The sequence below is a fragment of the Phascolarctos cinereus genome, unplaced genomic scaffold (genome assembly GCF_003287225.1).
Source record: "Phascolarctos cinereus isolate Bilbo 61053 unplaced genomic scaffold, phaCin_HiC Scaffold_9;HRSCAF=440, whole genome shotgun sequence".
NCBI classification, from domain to species: Eukaryota; Metazoa; Chordata; class Mammalia; order Diprotodontia; family Phascolarctidae; genus Phascolarctos; species Phascolarctos cinereus.
Window position 1 is genome coordinate 261,953,116 of NW_027556402.1, and position 6,990 is coordinate 261,960,105.

The 6,990-nt window shown below is 44.7% G+C and overlaps 1 pseudogene; it reads left to right on the plus strand.

The window, feature by feature from the left end:
- The first annotated feature begins 5,285 nt into the window (after nucleotides 1-5,285).
- On the plus strand, nucleotides 5,286-6,244 carry LOC144455414 (mas-related G-protein coupled receptor member X1-like; annotated as a pseudogene).
- Nucleotides 6,245-6,990: the final 746 nt, after the last annotated feature.

The following is a 6,990-nucleotide window of genomic DNA, read 5'->3' on the forward strand; positions in this document are numbered from 1 at the left end:
GCTGCCACTTTGTGCTCTCCATCCATGGATTTCTTGGGTATATGGATCTTCCTGTGATGATCCTGATCTACATCACATCCCTGGCCTACACAGTGGGCCTGAGCCTCCTGGCTGTGATCAGCACCGAGCACTGTCTAGCTGAGCTTTTACCTGTGTGCTACCGATGTCATCCCCCCCCACAAAGCACACATCTGCAGCAGTATGCATTTTCCTCTGGGCTCTGGCTGGCCTGTTCTGTGTAGTAATTTATATACTTTGTGTTTATATGTATATTTCCCATGACTGTTACCCAGTCCCCATCATCCTGGTCATTTGGTTCATCCTCCTCACTTGTATGCTGTGTGTGTCCAGCCAGACTCTGTTGCTGAGCATCCAGTGCAGCTCCCAACACCAGCAGCCCCTAGGTTTTACCTCCTGGTCCTGTTCATGGTCCTTCTAGTCCTGTTCTGTGGCCTTGCCCCTGGGATTGAAACAGTCATGTGGTTCTTTGGCATAAATTTCATGCCTTTTTGGCCTCCTGCCCTCCTGACCTGTGTAAACAGCAGCATGAACCCTTTCATTTACTTCTTCTTGGGCAGCCAAAGGCATAAAAGGAGGGAGACCTCAGGGTGATCCTGCAGAGGGCCCTGGAAGATGACCAAGAGTTGGGGGAGTGAGACAGAGAGCCCATGAAATGAGTCCCCTGCCTCAAAAACAGAGGCAACACCTTCCCACCTCCCTAAGTAGTGATCCCTGCCCCCTACCACACACACACTCCTTATATTGGTGCCTAGGGTTTGAATTCTTCAGTGATGAAGAAGCATTTATTAAGCACCTACTATATGCCAGGCAGTGTACTAGTGCTTTCCAAGTGTCTCATTTCATCCTGACAATATCCCTGGGAGATGGGCACTTCCCACCTCCCCATCTTATGAAGGGAGCTAATGAACCGGGGGCCCACAGAAGATATTTCTTCCTTAAGTTGCAGGAAGCATGACTGATAAGTACCCAAGGAAAATGGGAAAGACAAGTGGATTAGAGATAAAGGACTATACCAACAGTAATTCCCCTAATGCCCTTTGTGTTTAGAGAGAAATAAAGTTTTTACAAGAGAAACATCATTTATCAAGTTCTATCTGGACTTGAAGCCTTTGAGGAGTTCATCTCCTGAGGCCAAAGTTTAGCCTCGCCCTTGGTGCCTGAAAGCAAATATAAAATCTTTTTTGCTAGGTCTATGTGATTGAGAGAAGATGGAGGGCAGTATAAGATTAAGGGAGGAACTGTTATGAATCCTACTCAAAGCCCAGTACTACTCCATCCCCCAGTGTCTGGCCAGGAGATTACTGAGAAGAAAAGGTACAGCCTCAACTGCAAGACCAAACACAGGAGTCATGAGGAGCTCAGAAGGGAAGTTCTTCATCTGGGACCTTTTCTTGTAATTCTTTGTCATCCTTGGATCTACTGAAGATTTCTCTGTGAGTTTAACTTTTCTTTACACATTTATATTGATCTCCTCAATGTGCACAGCTGAAAACTGATGAATTTGGGAAATAGGGGGCTGCAGAAGTCTCTGTTGCTGTTTTCTGACGTTTTCTTTTTCCCTTGGAGACAGGAGCAGCCCCCAACCTTCAGACACTTTTTCATATAGCCCCCAGCATGGAGGGAGAGTTTTCTTCAGAGTGCTTCAGAAGCCCCTACAGCCCAAGAGTGTGAAAGTTCTTGTTCGCAATCCTTCAGGTCCACACTCTGGCTCAGTGGGAGTGGACCCCATATAGCCTTGATTTTCTCCTGTTCTCAGTCTGGATGAACAGACCCACTCTTTCACAGGTATTTGTCCCTAAATTACATCATTTGTCAATAAAGAGGAGCTGGAGCTATAGCAGTCAACAATCCTGACACCTGCAGTTGGTCATGTTCTGTGCTGGTCAATTACCTGGTTTGGCAGCGGTGAGCACCTGCTGCTGCATGCTCCTCCCCTCTGCCCACTCTCAGTAGAATATCAGTTACTTCGGGGCAGAGACAGTTTCATTGTCTTTGTATTCCCAGCACCAAGCCCAGGGATGCAAGTTATTCTGGACCCAGAATGTCAAAAGAATCAGCAAAGGGGGCAGCTAGGTGGTGCAGTGGATACAGCACTGACCCTGGAGTCAGGAGGACCTGAGTTCAAATCTGACCTCAGACACATAACATTTACTAGCTTTGTGACCCTGGGCAAGTCACTTAACACCATTGCCTAGCCAAAAAAAGAAAAAAAAAAAGAATCAGTAAGGAATCAATGTTTATTGTGGTTTAGGACAGAAAACTAATAAAGAGATAATTGCATTTCCTTCCCTCCTTTCCACAAGTGGGTGAGCGTGGGTATGGAACACTGTGGAGTATACTGCTGGACATACCTGCTATGATGGTTAGTTATGCTGAAATATTTTTTCTCTTCTTTTTTATTCTTTGATTTTAAAAAATTGACTCTATTGGGAGACAGTATATTGAACAATAAAAATAATATAAAAGAAAAAGTTATTGATAGCAATTTTAAAATATAAATAAATGGATGAACGAATTTATGAATTATGAAGAGTAAATGAACAAATTAATGCATGAATGCATTAAATTAATAAAGAAATGTCTGTTGCATTGAATTAAGTGGTTCAGCCCACCCTTAGGCCTCTCTACATAGGCTGTAGAAGGAAGCCAAACCCCCATATACTAAAGAAAGTGCAGAAGGGAAAGAAGAATGAAGAGTGAGTTGGAGGTGAGGACCACCACGTGTGGTCAGAGAACAAAGGAGATTCAGGTGTACCCCCAACCTTCTCCAGAAGACTCATTTCTATACTTCACTATCAAATCACAACATTGTTGTTGTTCGTCCTTAGCTGTTGAAGAGGACCAATGGCATCAGGAAGATGATGTCTTGACTTGCCAGTGAATTGGATGTAAGTGAGGCAGGGCTGTGCAGAGTCACCAGCCTCACCCTCTCCTCCTGAACCATCTGGCTCCCGTGGCAAGATGTAGATCAGAAAGACTGGAGATGGCCCTGGATGCAATGAGAGACCTTGGCTTTTTTAAACCAAAGTCTTTCCCAGGTCTTCGTTTGGCTGAGTCAGTGACCATTCAGTGATTAAGGCTAGGTGAGAAATGAGGCCAAAAAAATGACCTCTTTTACTTAGTCAAGAAAAGTCAATTTGGGAAGAAGAGACATTCAGAATTTCTGCCAAAGCAGAAATAATTGCTGTTTACACTCACTCTGGGCCAGGGTGATTTGGGTTTAAGGCATGATCACATAGCTCCGTATGAATCTTAATGAGTTTTATCAAAGAGAGGTTTTCCAATGCTGTATTTCAGGAAATCTTATATCCTTTGGGCAGAGCACCCACAGGTAAGGGTATGATTCCCTTTAACTACATAAAAGAGGCCATTTTTTGCCTCATTTGTTACCTAGCTTTAATCACTGGATGTGTGTTGCCTTAGCTTAAAAAGACCAAGGTCTCCCATTGTATCTTAGGCCATTTCCCAATGTCTTGGTTGATATCTTGCCACAGGACCTAGACGGCTCTAGAGGAGAGAGTGAGGCTGATGACTTTGCACAGCCTTGCTTCAACTAAATCCAATTTACTTGGAAGTGAAGACATCACCCTCCTGATGTCATTGGTCCTCTTCCAGAAAAAAAAAAAACACAAAGAACAACATAAGGAGTGCTCTGCTCAAAGGAATACAAATTTTTATTGCTGAAACCTCGAAAGATACCTTGGAGTTTATGGGCTAGATTTCTTTGTTTCTCGTCCCTACTTATTTATTCTATCACTTTCAAAAAACTGGGACAATTAACACTTTTGTCCCATATGACTTCATTTATTATTTCTTGAAATACAGAATTAGAAAACCAGACTTTGATAAAACTCATCAAGATTCCTATGAGCTACTTGACCATGCCTTATACCCAAATCATCCTGGCTGTCAATGATTGGCCAACAATAGGTCCCAGGCCAAGCCTGACTTGGTTATTATTTAGGTTTTCATGGCTCAGAGTGAGTGTCAATAGAAATTGTCCCCGTTTTGGAAAGGAACCCTGACAGTCTTCCCCTCCTAGTTGGATTTTTTTTTGTTAGGTAAAAGAGACCATTTTTTTGCTTCATTTGTTTCCTAGCTCTAATCACTGAATGGGTGTTGCCTCAGACAAACTGAGACCTGGGAAAGACCTTAGCTTAAAATGGCCAAGGTCTCCCATTGCATTCAGGACCATCTCCATTCTTCTTGATCTATATCTTGCCACTGGACCCAAATAGTTCAAGGGGAGAGAGTGAGGCTGATGACATGATGACAAGAGAAAGGGGGAAAGAGGAGAATGGAATAAACTTGTTTAAGGGCCTACTATGTGCCAGGCACAGTTTTAAACACTTTATAAATATCATCTCATTTGATCCCCTGAAGAAACCTATGAGCTTTGTGTTACTATTGGCCTCATTTTACAGTTGAGGAACCTGAGGGAGACAGATGCTAAGTGAGTTGTCTGGTAATTTATGAAAAGAGACAAGATTTCTGGATAATCAATGACCAATTCATTAACTATGCATAGAAAATAATTAATAGATTGAGGTCAATAGCCCTCTTGGAAGCCAATGATAAGCCCTGGAGAACACTGGATGTTTAAAAAGTCTTTGGAAAGGGGGTGTGCCTGAGGACGGAAATCAACTCTGATTGGTTAACGATCAATGCAGGAGGTGGACAAGGAGGTGGCCTGAATGCCTTCAGCTCCTCCTGCTGAGGGCATGATGAGGTTCAGCTGCTTCTAGCCATCTGGACAGAGACATCTGTCTTCACCTCGTCAATGAGCAATGATGGGTTAAGAATTTCACCTACACAAGATTTCCTTCGTAAAATCTTCTCATTGGGTGGGGGCCCACCCAAGCTGGAAGAGAATGTACCCCGAGGATTTGGGAAATCTCATCTATCAGCAATGTCCTTCAGAGACCAGCTGAATAACCTGCAGGAGGGCTGGTTTCTGAATGAGGAAATAGGAAGGGAATCAATCCTAACTGAATAATTGGTTATTAACATGAGTGAAGTAGTCATTTCTCTCACCACTGATTGTCTGAAATTAGATTTTAATTCCTTTCTTAGTCGAGGCCAATACCTCTGTGCATTGTGGTGACACCTAGCTGCATCCTAGAGAGAGGGAGAGGGGAAGAGAGGCTCTAACTCTTGAAGATGGGAGTAAATCTCTGGAAAAAAAACCCTAATGCACTTCCTTGTCTTCATGTCCCCAGGGGGTCTCAGAGGAGTAGGGCTTCCCGGGGCTGGGACCAACCATCATGGCCATGTCTCCCACCCCTGAGCAGTTGAAATATGTTCAAGACAACACAACAGAGAGAAACGCAAATGAAGGTTTAGTTCCTGGGCCTGAGAAAAGTGGAAAATTTGAATTGAGTAACTGGATGCGGATGCTGTCTCTGCTCATTGCCTTGGTTGGACTGGTGGGGAACAGCCTCCTCCTGTGGCTCCCGGGCTTCCCCATACCCAGAAACCCCTTCTCTGTCTACATCCTTAACCTGGCAGGAGCCAACACCCTCTTCCTTTCTTGCTCCTTTCTGATCTCCATACATGAATTTGTTAGCTATTTGCATTATTCTTTCATGTTCGAAGTATTGATCTACATCACATACATGTTCTAAACTGTGGACCTGAGCCTCCTGGCTGTGATCAGCACCGAGCGCTGTCTAGCCGTGCCCTTTCCCCTCTAGTATAGATTTCACCGCCCCAAGCACACGTCTGCTGCTGTGTGCGCTGTCTTGTGGGCTTGGAACTGCCTGCTCGGGGTAGAAGATTTTGTCATTTGTTTTCATGTGCGTAGTCACCATTGCTGTCGTGACCTCATCATCGAGGTCATGCGGCTCATCCTCTTCACTTGTGTGCTGTGCGTGTCCAGCCTGGCTCTGCTGCTGAGGGTCCAGTGTGGCTCCCAGGGCCAGCAGCACCCCGGTTCTACCTCCTGATTCTACTGGTGTTCCTCGTGTTCTTGCCCTGTGGCCTGCCCATGGGGATGGAGGATTTCATACTGTGCTTCCACTAAGTTTTCAAGCCTTATTGGCTCTGTCAGCTCCTGGCTGGCATAAACAGCAGTGTGAAACCTTTCATTTACTTCTTCCTAGGCAGCCAAAGTCATAAAAGAAGGAAGGAACCCCTCAGGGTGGTCCTTCAGAGAGTCCTGGGGGACAAGCGAGGTGGGATGAGGAATATTCCCCACACCAACAGCCCAGAGATATCATCCTGAAGCTAAAAACAAGATGCAGCCCTTGAAAAGAGGCCCCTGCCTCAGGACCAGCTGCAGGCCCCTTCCCACTTCCCTGGGAGGGAAACCAGGACTCCTTCTTCCATCCCTTTGTTGGTACCTAGGGTTTGAACTCTAAGTGATGAATAAACATTTATTAGGTGCCCAGTACATGCCAGGCAGCTGGGCAGTGCAGAGGATAGAGCTCCATGGCTTGGAATGGGAAGACTTGAGTTCAAATGTGGCCCTGACACTTACCAGCTGTGTGACCCTGAGCAAGTCACTTAACTCCATTTGCCTCAGTTTTCTTATCTGTTAAATTAGCTAGCAAAAGAAATGGTAAACCACTCCAGTATCTTTGCCAAGAAAGCCTCAGATGGGAGTCACAAAGGTTCCATGACTGAATAAAACTATACCAGACACTGCACAAAGTGTTTTACAAATATCTCATTGAGATCCAACCATTCTGGAGAACACTTTGCAACTATGCCCAAAGGGCTACAAAAATGTGCATACCCTTTGACCCAGCAATAGCACTTCTAGGGCTATCTCCCAGAGATCATAAAAATGGGGAAAAGACCCACATGTACAAAAATATTTATAACAGCTCTTTTTGTGGTGGCCAAGAATTGGAAATTGAGAGAATGCCCATCCATTGGGGAATGGCTGAACAAGTTGTGGTGTATGAATGTAATGGAATACTATTGTGCTACAAGAAATGATGAGCAGGCAGACTTCAAAAAAACCTG